This window comes from Balaenoptera physalus (genome assembly GCF_965194825.1).
Source record: "Balaenoptera physalus genome assembly, chromosome: 17".
In the NCBI taxonomy this organism is placed as follows: Eukaryota; Metazoa; Chordata; class Mammalia; order Artiodactyla; family Balaenopteridae; genus Balaenoptera; species Balaenoptera physalus.
The window spans coordinates 28,131,559-28,148,957 of record NC_138895.1 but is presented as its reverse complement, the minus strand read 5'-3'; the positions used below and the strand labels follow the sequence as shown (position 1 = coordinate 28,148,957).

At 33.2% G+C, this 17,399-nt stretch overlaps 1 protein-coding gene across 12 annotated transcripts in view; it reads right to left on the bottom strand.

The window, feature by feature from the left end:
• RALYL (RALY RNA binding protein like) overlaps positions 1 to 17,399 on the bottom strand; it is an 881,748-nt gene that overhangs the window by 529,637 nt on the left and 334,712 nt on the right. For 4 of the 12 annotated variants that reach the window (XM_082434031.1, XM_082434028.1, XM_082434027.1 and 1 more), the window contains one exon: positions 13,430 to 13,469. The exons of the other annotated variants lie outside the window; for them this stretch is intronic. The gene's annotated coding sequence lies outside the window, so the exon portion shown is untranslated. The remainder of the gene's footprint in view (positions 1 to 13,429; positions 13,470 to 17,399) is intronic. 12 annotated transcript variants of the gene reach the window in all.

Here is a 17,399-nt window from a genome sequence, read left to right as displayed (position 1 = left end):
TGTAGGATCAAAGTGAACTACTTATGGCCTATATCTATCCTTTCATGCATCTCTTATTTTCTTACTAAGTTAAATGAAGGAATGAAATATATTATCCATTACATGTGTATATACATATATAGATACGCATATATATAATATACATTTTAACTCTGTGATATAATTTAGCTCAGGGTTTTGAATACCACAGATGCTTAATGCTCACTGAGTTCATTTAAATTTGTAAATGAAAAATTTTTTAAAATGAATGAATGATTGAAAAAATGTCTAAAATTCTTTTCAGTTCTTATTGATGTTGTTAGTTTGAATTAAATATATACTTCTACATCAACACTACCACTCCAACTCCCCAACCAGACAAGTAGCAATTAGATTATTATTTTTAAATTTTGAGATAATTTTATAAGACAATATTCATTGGTAAATTCACTGTCTTCAATGATTGTATGATGAATTGTGTTGAGAGTCAAAATTCCTGACAGAAGCAGTAAGACATTCCATTGGAGGAGAAAAATCCTTCTGACAGGTTAACATTTGTAAAAGGTTCTGTCGTATCTCATGGGCAAGAGCTATGTTTTTTTCCCAGTTGTGTCAACTGAAAGTTTTCCATGTATATATGTGTGTGTGTGTGTGTGTGTGTGTGTGTGCGTATACACACACACACACACACACACACACACACATATACATACTATATATTCCATATATATAATTTTCAACTGAAAATTTATTCCATATATACATATCCTATACATGCAAATAATGATTACTGTCCTTCTTGGCATGAGCAAACCATCTAAATCAAAAAGAAGAGTCTATGTAAATTAAATACATATGTAAACTAAATAGATTGAAATACAAAATCCTGCAGGGATTATCATATTTCTGGAGGAAAAAAGCACAATTCTGAGAATCAGAGATATGTAAGAAATACTTTTGACTACTATTGTTAATGGTATGCTTTTAAACATCTTCACAATTTTTGTGAACAGCATTGAAAGGAATATGTACTCAGTACTGAATTAAGGGACATGCAATTCCATACTGGAAATGGATCTCATTATTTTAAAATGGTGTAAAAACACATTCCTCGCTATGAAAACATTTTAACACCCACATACACAATAGATTCAAACAGGAAAGAAGAGCTATTAAGAAAATTGGATGGGGAGTGGTTCCCTCCATTGTATTTTTAAAAAGCCTGTATTTTACTAAAGTATATTTAGAAATAATAGCTATCCTTTTGTAGCTATTGTTTAGTTGATAGCTGTGTAGTTTATTTGGTAAAATAAACTTGAAAGTCACTTTGAGTCATAAACACAGTCAGTAAGGTCCTCAACTTTTCAAAGATTTATACAGAAAAAATAGATATTGTAATATATAAGTAGGTTTTATAGTCTTGAGAGTCCAGAAGCCAAAATGATTTTTAAAAGAGTGTTGATACTTTCTTACCTATTGCATATTCAGTGGGCATTATCTGTAGTGTTATCTGATTATCTCTGAGTTTCCATAAAACACTTTACATACAACAGCCACTTCTAGAGGACCACCTGCCAGAACTCTGAGGGCTCTCCAGAGGACTTCCTCATCTGTAATAACGCTAGCATCTGCAAAACCCTTTGTCTCTTCTGGGGTAGCCCACGTTGTGTGCAATCCACACACAACACAAAGACTGCTTAGAATTTGGGTGAAGGCTCATAATGTCTATTCTTAGAGTAAGATAAAACTGATGTCCATTGTTAAACTTTAAAAACACTTGGAGATCAAACAAAATCTGACATTAAGAAGATCTTACCACATTATTAGCTCTTATGACTCTTCAGTGATAGTAAATTCCCAGGTATGCTATTATTTTTAGAAGCATCACCGTACTTCCTTACTTTGTAAAGGTAAAGTAGGTCAGGACACCTAGGTGGGTGTCACACATTGGTGTTTCTTATCTTCAGAGAAGGAGTTTATATTAGACACATTTTCATTAATATTAATTTCCTTCCATATTTTATATTTTATGAGGCAATTGATTTATATCTATTATAGTTTTTATCAACAAGAAAGTTAATTTAGAATATATGCATCATTTTAAAAAACTAAACCATTGAAACTTTATCTAAATGTAACAAAATATTACATTTCCTGATATCAAACCTCAAAGAAGGATGTTCAAGAAATGGCTCAAGATCATGAGTTTGTGCACTGTGGAGAACAAACCTCATTGAGAATCAGCAGCCACAACCCCCAGGGACACCCATCATTTCTTAAATACTGTCTTCTGGCTGGTAAGTGTCTTCACTAAGGCATTAATGTAAGGACTGACAGTCAATGGACAACTAATCCTTATTACCTAATACAGTTAAAAAAGTAATACTTCAACAATATCCGGACTTACATATGTTTCACTTTTGTACACACAGACAGTATACAGAGAAGAGGCACAATCTAAGTTGGGCGTGTAAGTCGTAAGTTATAACCTCTAAGCAAGGAAATGAGACAAACCAACAAAAAACCACCACCACCACCACCAACAACAACAACAACAAAAACCCAGAAGAATAGCTTTTCGTTGTCTGAAAATTAAGAAGAGGAAAAGAAAAGAAAGAGCAACCAAGGGGAAAAACAAAACAAACAAACAAAACCAGGAGAACTATCAAGGTTTTAGCTAGACTTCATCCTGTCAGTTCTGTGTTGGGTTATTAACAGCTTCCCTTCAGTGGGCTCCAACATTTGTCAGAGACTGTCCTAGATAGTTCATAAGTTGTCATTAAATTAAAACAAAACAAAACAAAACAGCAAGCAAGCAGTGTTACTCACATTCCACAGATCAAACAAATGATGCACACAGAGGATAACTTGTGTGAAGTGACACAACTACAAAATAGTGGAGTTTGGATTCAGACCAAAGTGGGCCTCATTCCAGTCCATCATGCTATTATACCTCATTCAGTACCACAACTCATTTCAAAATTTCAATATTGGAGGATTTGACAAAGAAGCAGAGCAACTCAAAAACATGCAATTCCTTCTCATTCTGAGAAGATCCTCTCCTTTGAAGAACCCTATTGAAGTACTAGCATCAACCCTAGTGAACCATAGTGGACACATCAACCCTAGATGTGTCCATCCAGACAGATAAGCCCCCAATTCTTTAAACTGTAGCATATAATGCATTGTGTTGTTTTTAGAAATGTCTCTTTCTCCAACCAGATACCTTTTATAATGTAATATATATATATAATCAACACGCTATGTATATACTTTTTCTAAAGGTATTTTGGCAAGCAAATGTGTAAGTAGAACAATATTTTGGGAATTCAAAATTTATTTATTTATTTACAAACTATAGTCACATTCATGTTCATCTAACATGTTTATGTATATTTATCCTTCTTATAATTCTTAAATTTTATAAAATATGTCTGAGTTTAAAAGATTTGTTTGAACTCCTTTATTATTAGAATTTTTACAACACATCATCAGCCTGGTGCAATAGAGGTAGCAGTAGTTTAAGAATCATAATCTAAGGCAGTGGTCCCCAACCTTTTTTGGCACCAGGGTTTTGTGGAAGACAATTTTTCCAAGGACAGGGGTGGGGATGGTTTGGGGATGATTCAAGCGCATTGGTTTATTATGGTCTCTGTGCAGTCACACCTCTCTGCTAATGATAATCTGTACTTGCAGCCACTCCCCAGTGCTAGCATCACCGCTTCAGCTCCACCTAAGATCATCCAGCATTAGATTCCCATAAAGAGAGCGCAACCTAGATCCCTTGCATGCACAGTTCACAGTAGGGTTCACGCTCCTATGAGAATCTAATGCCGCCGCTGATCTGACAGGAGGCAGAGCTCAGGTGGTAATGAGAGCGACGAGGAGTGGCTGTAAATACAGATGAATTTTTGCTTGCTCCCCCGCCGCTCACCTCCTGCTGTGAGGTTTGGTTCCTAACAGGCCACAGACTGGTACCGGTCCATGGTCTGGGGGTTGGGCACCCCGATCTAAGGCAAAATGCTTAACTTCTTCGCATTCTTGATTTCCTCTGAGTAAAATGGGTTATACATTTTATAAGATAAAACTCAATCACAAGGCAAACTTTGAAAAATTCAGTTTTAAAAAAATATTACAGATAATTTGTGCAGTACTTAGCAAATAGTACTCGCTTAATAAATGTTAATGATCAGCATATCTGTCACACTACAGTTCCTTTCGAGATTTTTATTTAGCCTATGTTTATATTTATATAGTAATTTGAAGCTCACAAAATGCTTAATTACTATTATCTCATTGATTTTTATAACCTTGTGAAGTAGATGGGACTTGTATCACTGGTGCTGTTTACACAGAAACCAACTAAGGCTTAAATATCCAGTGATATTGATCATACAGCTACAGAGCTGAGTACTGGGGATCAGTTAACACCTAATTTAGCAGCATTTATATTATACAACACTCTTTCTGTTTGTGATGCATTTTAGTATAAACCACTGGATTAACTCATTCATTGTAACTTTAGTGACGGTCTAAAGTAATACTTGGAAAAGTGTTTACCTTGTTCACAAATTAGAGGATCTACTTTCTTTTCAAGGTGTACAAACCTGAACATTACATTGTACGAGAATTCTATTCTGAAGGATAATAATCTTTAAAAAAAATAGTGTTTCTGAAGTACTGTAAGACCTTTTCCATGTGCCTAACATGCCTTCCTTTAATTTTTTCTCTGAATCATTTCCCTTTACAATGATAGAGACAAGAGCACATTGACTCTAATGCATCAAGTTAAGTATTTATTTACATTCTTCGACACAGTCTTGGAAATGTCAGTCATTAATCTACTGCCAAGTATCAACTAGTGAAATATGTCCTTGATTTCCCTCCTTCAGAAAGGGTTAGCTTTGTATACAAGGCCTTCCAGAGCAAAAACTTAAAATTCTCTTTTAGCTAATTGTGAAATATACTGTTATCAGGACCTAATAATTACTGTGTGAAATATAAACCCAAGCAAATGGCTTGTAATTGTCTATGCCGATGTCCAAAGTCATTGGCTAGAGCTCACCTCTGTGAATACAGGGTAAGACCTCTGTGCCAAACATGTGCCCTGCCATTGGAGGGAAAAATAAACCTTTGTTAGCTGTAAAGTCACTCGGGCTTATCTCCTGTGTCACAGAGCAGCAAAGGAGCAAACAAAAACCCTATGTGCTTAATGAGACTTGACAATCCATCCTTGATGGCAAATTAATATACTTTGTACTTAGGTGGACCTTTTTATTTCCTCCTAATTGCAAGATACTAACCAGATGCCACAGCCTGCATTTCAGTCTGGAAAACTCTTAGTTTATCCCACCCAGCCACAATCTCTGCATATTGCTTTACTAAGAATGACACATTTGAAGAATTCATAATTAGATTTCAGTATCTGATAATTAAATAATTAATTAAAATAAAATGGGTCACATATGGACCAATAATGCCTGTGTCTCGTTAACCAAGAATTACTAATTTAATTCTGTGCACCTGAAGTTAATAAGAATCAATCAAAACAGAATCTCTAACTCAAACAATTATGTTTCTAGATCTGATGGATAAACAGGCTTTGGGGATAGTATCCTAGTAATTCTAGAACATTTTTGTTTTTCTTTAAGAAAAAGAGATGCGGCAGGGAAAGTGCAGAGTAGAAATAGTGGAGGACAATACAAACTCCACTATCATTAATTTACCGTGTCAATGGGAAAAAAGAAAAACCAGTTCTATCATATGTTCTAGACACTTTTGTCAAAGTATAGTGGTTTCTAGATAAATACCAACTAGATGACAGCTTTTCTCTGATTACATAAGTCTATACAGTTTTTGGTTAAACTGAGCTCTGCCTTATGACAGGTTTCAGATGTGGAAACTTATATTGCCTTTGTTACCTTCAGAAGAGAGCAAAATATCAGGTATCATGAAAGTTTAAAGAACAGATTGATTTAGGCTGAAAGGATTCAATCTAAAGTGATATTTCAACCAGGTAAATTTTTACTTGTATTCCAGCTCAACTAAACTATTTAAAGGTCACAAATAGTATGTGTATCTTATGAATGTAGATTTATTTTTTTATCTGCTGAATGATTTAAATCGTATTTTTGGACAAAATGCAAAGTAATTGGAAGTTAGTCTACTGCGACCTAATCTATTATTTGACTAAAATTTCAAAACCATTTTTAATCCTAATGGGATTTAGAAAAACTACTTAACTTCCTTGTCATAAGAAAAATCACTGTTTCATTTAGCATAAATATATTTCCAAATCTGAAAAAATCTAATAACCTAATACTTCATAAAATATTTTGATTACCAGTGTTTTAGAAAATGATAATTTGAATTATAAAGTTTGTAATAATTAATGACAAAGATAAAACTTAGAAAAATCCAATTTTCTATGAATTAAATTACAGACCTGGAGGCAATAATAGAATACTAAAATCATAGAATCTGGAATTAGATGACCTTGGTTCAAATGGCAGCACAATTTCCCAGCAGTTGCATGTCTTTGAGAAAGATATGTAACTTCCTTCACCTTTGTTTACCCTATTTGTAAATTTAGGATAATGATGTCACTTTTCTCAGGAACCCGGAAAGGAGATGAAGGCAATTATTACAATGCCTGGGTACATAGTAAACACTTAAAATATTACTGACAGCATGGTGATCTAGTTGGAACAGAGTTGGTCATAAAGGGAAAAAAAACAATGATGCATAGAAACAAATCAGGAGTTGCAGAGAATAGTATCATTCTAATGTCATGGTCAATTTAATCAATGTTAACTTTGTCACTGCTACCATTTAAATAGTAATTATGAAGTTCTATACCACAATATGCTAAAAAGTATAAAGAAGATACACAAAATAGAAAAACAAGCTTAAACACATAATGATAATTAGACTAGTAAAAATGAGAAAATAAAAATAGTCACCATATATTCAGTGATTCTATGTACAATATACTATTGCCAACATTTTTATGAACCTTATCTTTTTAACCTTACCACCTAACAACTATTGTTAAAATTTTAATAAATTTCCCTTACGGCTATTTATTTATTCTATTTTGGGGATTACCTTTTAAAAAATATTTCTAATCTCATGCAATTTTAGATTTTTTTCATTTAATATTAAATCATCCAAAAATCTCCACATTATTCTACATATTTTTTATTTTAGTTATTTCTTTTCATGAAATGGTTTTTAACTGATAAAAATCATATAATTTATTGTTAGTATATAACAAGTAAAACAACACAGGAAAAAATTATAGATAAAAATTAATCTTTTCTTTCAATATTAACACATCTCTCCTCTCCCTCCATTAAAATGTGAACTGTTGGGGCTTCCCTGGTGGCGCAGTGGTTGAGAATCTGCCTGCCAATGCAGGGGACACGGGTTCGAGCCCTGGTCTGGGAAGATCCCACATGCCGCGGAGCACCTGGGCCCGTGAGCCACAATTACTGAGCCTGCGCGTCTGGAGCCTGTGCTCCACAACAAGAGAGGCCGCAATAGTGAGAAGCCCGCCCCCACTCGCCGCAACTAGAGAAAACCCTCGCACAGAAACGAAGACCCAACACAGCCAAAAAATAAATAAATACAATTTAAAAAAAACAGAATGGGAATTGTTTAATGTGTATTTGCCCATCTTGTTTGAAGCATATATAAACATAGACAAAAAAAATGTATATAGGAATATATCAAATTTTTAGGCACAAAAGCATTATGAAAGAGGGAAATGTTTCTGGAATTGCGGAGCCTGGATGAAACTCTATTTTAGAACCAAGAAGATTAAAAGGTATTGAATCAGAATCTAGTGCAGGCTGGTGGTAAATGGGAATCCCAGGATGCTGAAAAGATGGAGGCAGATGTACTGTCATGGATAAGCAGCATCTGACTCTCCTTTCTTCCCTCAGATGGGAATGAAGTGCTGTTGATACTGAATTTTACTCCAAAGACAGGTGAGTCAATATACAGCATGACAGAGATTGACAATTTAAAATTTTTCCCAATTGGTTATTTATACGTTCAGTATAAAAAAGTAGGAGTGCGGGTGTAGCAATAATTGAACCTCTCCAATCTTCCAGCTCATAACCTTGGGGCCAAGGGAGTAAGTGTTAAAGTACACTGGTTCACTCCTTCTCTGTATTGATTGCCTTTGACTAATTAAATCTGAAACAGTATAGCTTTACTTGGTGTGTATACATGTGTGCATGTGTCTGTTTGTCTCTGTATATGCTATAACTTACCTAACACACTTGAGTATCATATCATACATTTTATTTGCAACTTGCTTATGTTACTTAACAATACAATATGGACATCCTTTCAAGTCAGTACATATAAAGTTACTTATTCTTTTTAAATCTTGCATAATATTTTCTACAACAGATTAAATATATTTTGTTTAACCAGTCCCTTATACCATTACCATGCAAACACTTCTTTATTTTTGTCATTGCAATAAATATTGTAAAAATATTCGATGCATGTATGTTTAATATATTGGCATTTTTGTTTATGTAGAAAAATTTTCAAACATGAATACTGGGTAAAATTATATACTTTTTTAATTTTAATTTTAATTTTTATTAGATATGGTGATCTTAACTACCAAAATTATTTTTCATAGCAACTCACAGCTCCACCGGAAACATGTAAGGGTACCAATTTTTCCATTGCCACAAAAGCATTAAATATTATTAAAAGTTTAGTTTTTGCCAATCTGGTGGGTGAAATGGATAGCTCATTGTTATTTCCCTTTACATTTCTCTATTAATGATTTTTAACATTTCATATAGTTATTATCCATATGCTTTTCCTCCCTTTGAATTTCCTGTTAACATCATTTGTCTATTTTTTTAAACTAGATTAGTTGTATTTTTCTTATCAATTTTTAGGTGCTTTTTGCACAAGAACCATAGTAATTATTTATTTTACTTAAGTATCTCCCAGTATTCTCTGTGTATCTTGATTCTATGGTGACTTTCATCAGCAAGGCATTTTTATTCTTATGAAATCAGGTGTATTAATATTTTCCTTTAAATCATTTGCATTTCATGTCTTGATTAATATACTTTCTTATATCTGTTTAATACTTGAATAATTAATATTCACATTTGAATAATTAATATTCACTTTTGAATCTTTACAATCTTCTGAATATTTTTGGTTTGTTTTCATTATTTTTTATAGGTTTAAAGGTAGAATTGATTTTTTTTATAGATTGATGACCCAATATATCAATGTTATTTATCAACTATACTACCATTTCTTCCATTGGAAACAAATGAGACCCCTTAATACATTAAATCCTCGCAATAATCAAATATTTCTCTGGAATTTCTTTCTAGTTAATAATATTTTCTCTATTGCTATGCCAACATTCTGATATCAAAATGGATGGGTCAAAAAATTCTTTAATGTTCTTCCTTTTCAAATTTTTCTCTCAAATTCATTTGTCACAATATACTGTAAATTATTTTTCCAGCTTTTTAAAAGAGCAGGTCTTTTATATACTTGTATCAAATCATCATACTGTACATCTTAAAAGGACTTACACAAGGTTATATGTCAATTAAATCTCGATAAAGCTGAGAAAAAAATCAACACTAGACATCTTTTTTTAAAAATATATTTATTTATTTATTTTTGACTGTGTTGGGTCTTCATTGCTGCGTGTGGGCTTTCTCTAGTTATGGTGAGCGGGGGCTACTCTTTGTTTCGGTGCGCCGTCTTCTCACTGCAGTGGCTTCTCTTGTTGCGGAGCATGGGCTCTAGGCACACGGGCTTCAGTAGTTGTGGCGCTCGGGCTCAGTAGTCGGTGGCTCACGGGCTCTAGAGCGCAGGCTTCAGTAGTTGTGGTGCACGGGCTTAGTTGCTCCGCAGCATGTGGGATCTTCCCAGACCAGGGCTCGAACCCGTGTCCCCTGTATTGGCAGGCGGATTCTTAACCACTGTGCCACCAGGGAAGTTCTAGACATCATTTTTAAAGGTGAGAGCTTGAAGTTTTTCCCTCAATGATTGGGAAAAATCCAAGTATGTTCCCTTGACTACTTCTATTCAGCATGGCACTGGAGGTACCAACCGATTAAATTTAAAAAAATGGGTCTTTGATGGAATCTGAATTAAATATACGGATTAAATTTTTAGAAAGGGCATTTTAATGTTAAGTCTTCCCATACAGCAAAATTTTCAGCCATTTTTAATGTAATTTTATGATATTCAGTGAAATTTAAAAGTTTTAGTGAATAAAAACTCTCATATATAGTAGTCGATATAAATTTTTTTAACTCATGATAAGTTCATGTTTGTTTAAAAGCACATGGGAACTAAGAAAACTAAAAACACACAAGAATAAAAATAATCCCCCAAAGAATATAATTAATTCTGTCATATTTCTTTCCAATTTATTTCTTATTTCAGTTTTTTAAAAATAAAATTTTGGTATTCTACTTTTATACTTTTCTGTCATGGGAATTTAATAATTACTGGACTTTTAGAGTTGCTTATTTTTCCCTATTACTAATCGTAATTAAGTCTACATCTTTGTGCACTTTAATTTTTAACTTTGTTATGGATTCCTAGAATAAAAATAACTTGATCAAGGGATGTACCTGATTTTTCTGTATCTTCATCTGATTTTCCCCCCTAAGAACAGCCAATTATTCTGACACCATTCACTGAACAATAATTTGGTTAGCCAATGGTTGCAATACATTTCTTATACACATGAGGATTATGCTAATTATTGTATGTACAGATGTGTATTGTATGAATATATAAAGTGCTCTTACTACGTTTCTTTTAAATAGTATATAGAAATGTAACTATCTACTTTTAGATAAGAACTTTGGAATAATTTGTCACTTCCCAAATTGTTTAAGAAATTGGTATTTGATTGGATTGCTATACAAACTATAAATTAATTTGAAAAAATCTGTATCTTTACAATAGTCAATCTTGCCTCCTAGAAACATGGTTGGTATATTTTAATTTATTTAAGGCTTCTTTTAAAATCCTTGAGTAAAGTTCTAATTTTTAAATTACAGATCAATAGGTCCCAGTCCTGGAAGTACAAAAGAACCACATAAGGAGTTTCTAAAAAGATGACAGCTGGAATCCATCCCCAAAGATCTTGATTTTATGAGACTGAGAGAGAAAGAAAGAAATGCAGACTTAAAAATAGACATAGATCAATAGATTAATATAATCTAACTTTCTTGAACACATGTTTATTATAATGATTTTTTTGGTTTATATAATTGGTTTTCATTTTGTCTGTGGGAAATCATCATTCTGAAATATATTATTATGTTTATGTCTTATTGCATTGACCATGGACTTAACAGAATAATATTAAATAGGAAGTATTTTGATGACTTTAATTGGAATATCACAAAGTTTCACAGTTTTATAAAGAATTACACTGGCAAATCAATTGTGTGTGAATGTGTATATAAGACATGATTCATTATTTCTAACATTCTAAAAAGTCTATGAAGAAAGTTAAATTGGATGTGTAAATGACATTTGAAGGGTAACAGTATGTATTTTTTAAATGTTATCTGATTTTGAAGAGCAAAAGAAACACAATTTATAAAACTGCATCATTTTAAGGAGTTTTAGAAAATAGTATATAAAATTGGAATGTTGGCTTAGAACTTATCTCCTTGTGAACTGCAGTGTTTTGTAAAAACAGTAACATTTCCTACACACACACAGTAAATTCGATGAGTACAATGAATATTCCATATGTAAACGGCACTACAGATGATGACTTATATGTTACATTCAAGGTTATTAACATGAACCTCAGTATTAAAAGAAACGATCCGATCAAGTTTGACAGCCAGAATTGAAGATTATTGTTTAATATCATCTTGTCATTCCAAATAATTATAATATATGTGAGGGAGGTTGCATATTCTTAACTTAGTCCTGTCAACAACATTAATTATTTGACAGAACTAATTATTTTGAGAATAAAAATCTGCTCAACAGGAATAGAAATTGCACTTTTACACGCAAACCTAGCTCCCAGGCTATGCTGACAGAACACCCAGATCACATTTAATTTCCATTAGTAAGGCCAGTCATTATTTTAATATGATTGCACAGTGTTGTAAAATGTCCTTTTTTTATGAAAAGCAATTAATTTTCATTTAGTAACATTTTGGTTGCCAAGTATTTAGAAGTGACTCCTCAGAATGCAGTTTTCCTACAAATACCTGTATTAACCCCAAAATCAATATTAGAATGGAGACAAGGACAAGCAGAATAAAACATAAAGACCTGGATTTTAATTGCCATCATTAATACCACATTAATTTTGAACACTCCCATTCATGCCAGGACATCAGTAACAAAAAGAACTTTTCTAGTTCTAGAGCTACAGGATAAGATGTTAAATAGCAGCACTTAAAAATAGTTCATTAAAAAAAAAAACTATATATATATATAGGAATGAAATAAGCATGTGTAATGTTTTTTCATCAGATTTGATTGCATTCTGATTGTAGATGTTATAAGTTATTCAGCCTTGATTATCAGTAAAGTGTACCAGATGTCATGAAGTAAAAGGCCAGAACAAGGTTGCAAAATAAACACTGCAACTCTAAAAGACACAGAAAAGCAACCATTTTCAACATTTTGAAAATTAGGATTTTTTAAATCATCGTATTTCAGTTTTATAGTTCGTACTACATACATGATGTTAAATTACACTTCAGATTATCCTGGTTGTAGAAGAAAATAAATTATTTACAAATCATCTTATCTATAAACTCTCAAAAAAGAGAATAGGTTTTTGCTCAAGAAATGTCAATGAGTTTAATGATCCCTCAATTAAGTGCAAGGTTAGACCTTTTCCCTAGAAATGTGAGGAAGCACCATGATTTTTTCTTGATTGGCTTTGCCTTGTCTGGGAGTTCCCTAAATCACACTGTAGGAGCATAAGACACAACAGGTCTCCACTGTCTGTTCAATGCTTAAAAAAGCCACTGCTTAACTGGTTAAAAGGTCGTAATATGGGTAAACAAACTTTAAATAAAAATAATTGCCCATTGACAGATGAATGGATAAAGAAGATGTGGTATATATATATATATATATATATATATATACCCAGTGGGATATTACTCAACCATAAAAAAGAATGAAATAATACCATTTGCAGTAACATTGATGGACTTAGAGATTATCATACTAAGTGACGTAAGTCAGACAAAGAAAGACAAATATCGCTTATATGTGGAATCTAAAAAAAGGATACAAATAAACTTATTTACAGAACAGAAATAGACTGACAGAAAACAAACTTATGGTTAACCAATGGGAGGGAGGAGAGAGATAAATTAGGAGTTTGGGATTAACAGATACACACTGCTATACGTAAAATAGATAACCAACAAGGACTTACTGTATAACACAGGGAACTCTACTCAATATCTTGTAATAACCTATAATAGAAGAGAATGTAAAAAAAGAATATATATATATATATATATATATATATATATATATCTGAATCACTTTACACCTGAAACACAACATTCTAAATCAACTATATTTTAATAAAAATTTTAAAAAAATTGTCAGATCTTTTTTTTCTTTTTTTTAATGTCTGAAACATTTATATTAACATATTTCCATACATATTTCCATACAAATACAAATATAAGATTTTTAGAAATTTCATGTAATGTCTGAAACATTTATATTAACATATTTCCATACACATAACCCAATGAAAGTTTAGTATTAGTTGTTTTGTTTGTTTTTTTATACTGCAGGTTCTTATTAGGCATCAATTTTATACACATCAGTGTATACATGTCAATCCCAATCGCCCAATTCAGCACACCACCATCCCCACCTCACCGCAGGTTTCCCCCCTTGGTGTCCATATGTCCATTCTCTACATCTGTGTCTCAACTTCTGCCCTGCAAACTGGCTCATCTGTACCATTTTTCTAGGTTCCACATACATGCATTAATATATGATATTTGTTTTTCTCTTTCTGACTTACTTCACTCTGTATGACAATCTCTAGATCCATCCACGTCTCAACAAATGACTCAATTTCGTTCCTTTTTATGGCTGAGTAATATTCCATTGTATATATGTACCACATCTTCTTTATCCATTTGTCTGTTGATGGGCATTTAGGTTGCTTCCATGACCTGGCTATTGTAAATAGTGCTGCAATGAACATTCGGGTGCATGTGTCTTTTTGAATTACGGTTTTCTCTGGGTATATGCCCAGTAGTGGGATTGCTGGGTCATATGGTAATTCTATTTTTAGTTTTTTAAGGAACCTCCATATTGTTCTCCATAGTGGCTGTATCAATTTACATTCCCACCAACAGTGCAAGAGGGTTCCCTTTTCTCCACACCCTCTCCAGCATTTGTTGTTTGTAGATTTTCTGATGATGCCCATTCTAACAGGAGTGAGGTGATACCTCATTGTAGTTTTGATTTGCATTTCTCTAACAATTAGTGATGTTGAGCAGCTTTTCATGTGCTTTGTGGCCGTCTGTATGTCTTCTTTGGAGAAATGTCTATTTAGGTCTTCTGCCCATTTTTGGATTGGGGTGTTCGTTTCTTTGATATTGAGCTGAATGAGCTGTTTATATATTTTGGAGATTAATCCTTTGTCCGTTGATTCGTTTGCAAATATTTTCTCCCATTCTGAGGGTTGTCTTCTCGTCTTGTTTATGGTTTCCTTTGCTGTGCAAAAGCTTTGAAGTTTCATTAGGTCCCACTTGTTTATTTTTGTTTTTATTTCCATTACTCTAGGAGGTGGATCAAAAAAGATCTTGCTGTGATTTATGTCAAAGAGTGTTCTTCCTATGTTTTTCTCTAAGAGTTTTATAGTGTCCAGTCTTATATTTAGGTCTCTAATCCATTTTGAGTTTATTTTTGTGTATGGTGTTAGGGAGTATTCTAATTTCATTCTTTTACATGTAGCTGTCCAGTTTTCCCAGCACCACTTATTGAAGAGACTGTCTTTTCTCCATTGTATATCTTTGCCTCCTTTGTCATAGATTAGTTGACCATAGGTGTGTGGGTTAATCTCTGGGCTTTCTATCTTGTTCCATTGATCTATGTTTCTGTTTTTGTGCCAGTACCATATTGTCTTGATTACTGTAGCTTTGTAGTATAGTCTGAAGTCAGGGAGTCTGATTCCTCCAGCTCCATTTTTTTGCCTCAAGACTGCTTTGGCTATTCGGGGTCTTTTGTGTCTCCATACAAATTTTAAGATGATTTGTTCTAGCTCCGTAAAAAATGCCATTGGTAATTTGATAGGGATTGCATTGAATCTGTAGATTGCTTTGGGTAGTATACTCATTTTCACAATGTTGATTCTTGCAATCCAAGAACATGGTATATCTCTCCATCTGTTGGTATCATCTTTAATTTCTTTCATCAGTGTCTTATAGTTTTCTGCATACAGGTCTTTTGTCTCCCTAGGTAGGTTTATTCCTAGGTATTTTATTCTTTTTGTTGCAATGGTAAATGGGAGTGTTTCCATAATTTCTCTTTCAGATTTTTCATCATTAGTGTATAGGAATGTAAGAGATTTCTGTGCATTAATTTTGTATCCTGCAACTTTACCATATTCATTAATTAGCTCTAGCAGTTTTCTGGTGGCAGTTTTAGGATTCTCTATGTATAGTATCATGTCATCCGCAAACAGTGACAGTTTTACTTCCTCTTTTCCAATTTGTATTCCTTTTATTTCTTTTTCTTCTCTGATTGCCGTGGCTAGGACTTCCAGAACTATGTTGAATAATAGTGGTGAGAGTGGACATCCTTGTCTCATTCCTGATCTTAGAGGAAATGCTTTCAGTTTTTCACCATTGAGAATGATGTTTGCTGTGGGTCTGTCATATATGGCCTTTATTATGTTGAGGTAGGTTCCCTCTATGCCCACTTTCTGGAGAGTTTTTATCAGGAATGGGTATTGAATTTTGTCAAAAGCTTTTTCTGCATCTATTGAGATGATCATATGGTTTTTATTCTTCAATTTGTTAATATGGTGTATCACATTGATTGATTTGCGTATATTGAAGAATCCTTGCATCCCTCGGATAAATCCCACTTGATCGTGGTGTATGATCCTTTTAATGTGTTGTTGGATTCTGTTTGCTAGTATTTTGTTGAGGATTTTTGCATCTATATTCATCAGTGATATTGGTCTGTAATTTTCTTTTTTTGTAGTGTCTTTGTCTGGTTTTGGTATCAGGGTGATGGTGGCCTCATAGAATGAGTTTGGGAGTGTTCCTTCCGCTGCAATTTTTTGGAAGAGTTTGAGAAGGATGGGTGTTAGCTCTTCTCTAAATGTTTGATAGAATTCACCTGTGAAGCCATCTGGTCCTGGACTTTTGTTTGTTGGAAGATTTTTAATCACAGTTTCAATTTCATTACTTGTGATTGGTCTGTTCATATTTTCTGTTTCTTCCTGATTCAGTCTTGGAAGGTTATACCTTTCTAAGAATTTGTCCATTTCTTCCAGGTTGTCCATTTTATTGGCATAAAGTTGCTTATAGTAGTCTCTTAGGATGTTTTGTATTTCTGCAGTGTCTGTTGTAACTTCTCCTTTTTCATTTCTGATTTTATTGATTTGAGTCCTCTCCCTCTTTTTCTTTATGAGTCTGGCTAATGGCTTATCAATTTTGTTTATCTTCTCAAAGAACCAACTTTTAGTTTTATTGATCTTTGCTATTGTTTTCTTTGTTTCTATTTCATTTATTTCTGCTCTGATCTTTATGATTTCTTTCCTTCTGCTAACTTTGGGTTTTGTTTGTTCTTCTTTCTCTAGTTTCTTTAGGTGTAAGGTTAGATTGTTTACTTGAGATTTTTCTTGTTTCTTTAGGTAGGCTTGTATAGCTATAAACTTCCCTCTTAGAACCACTTTTGCTGCATCCCATAGGTTTTGGGTCGTCGTGTTTTCATTGTCATTTGTCTCTAGGTATTTTTTAATTTCCTCTTTGATTTCTTCAGTGATCTCTTGGTTATTTAGTAACGTATTGTTTAGCCTCCATGTGTTTGTCTTTTTTACGTTTTTTTCCCTGTAATTCATTTCTAATCTCATAGCGTTGTGGTCAGAAAAGATGCTTGGTATGATTTCAATTTTCTTAAATTTACTGAGGCTTGATTTGTGACCCAAGATGTGATCTATCCTGGAGAATGTTCCGTGCGCACTTGAGAAGAACGTGTAATCTGTTGTTTTTGGATGGAATGTCCTATATATATCAATTAAATCTATCTGGTCTATTGTGTCATTTAAAGCTTCTGTTTCCTTATTTATTTTCATTTTGGATGATCTGTCCATTGGTGTAAGTGAAGTGTTAAAGTCCCCCACTATTATTGTGTTACTGTCGATT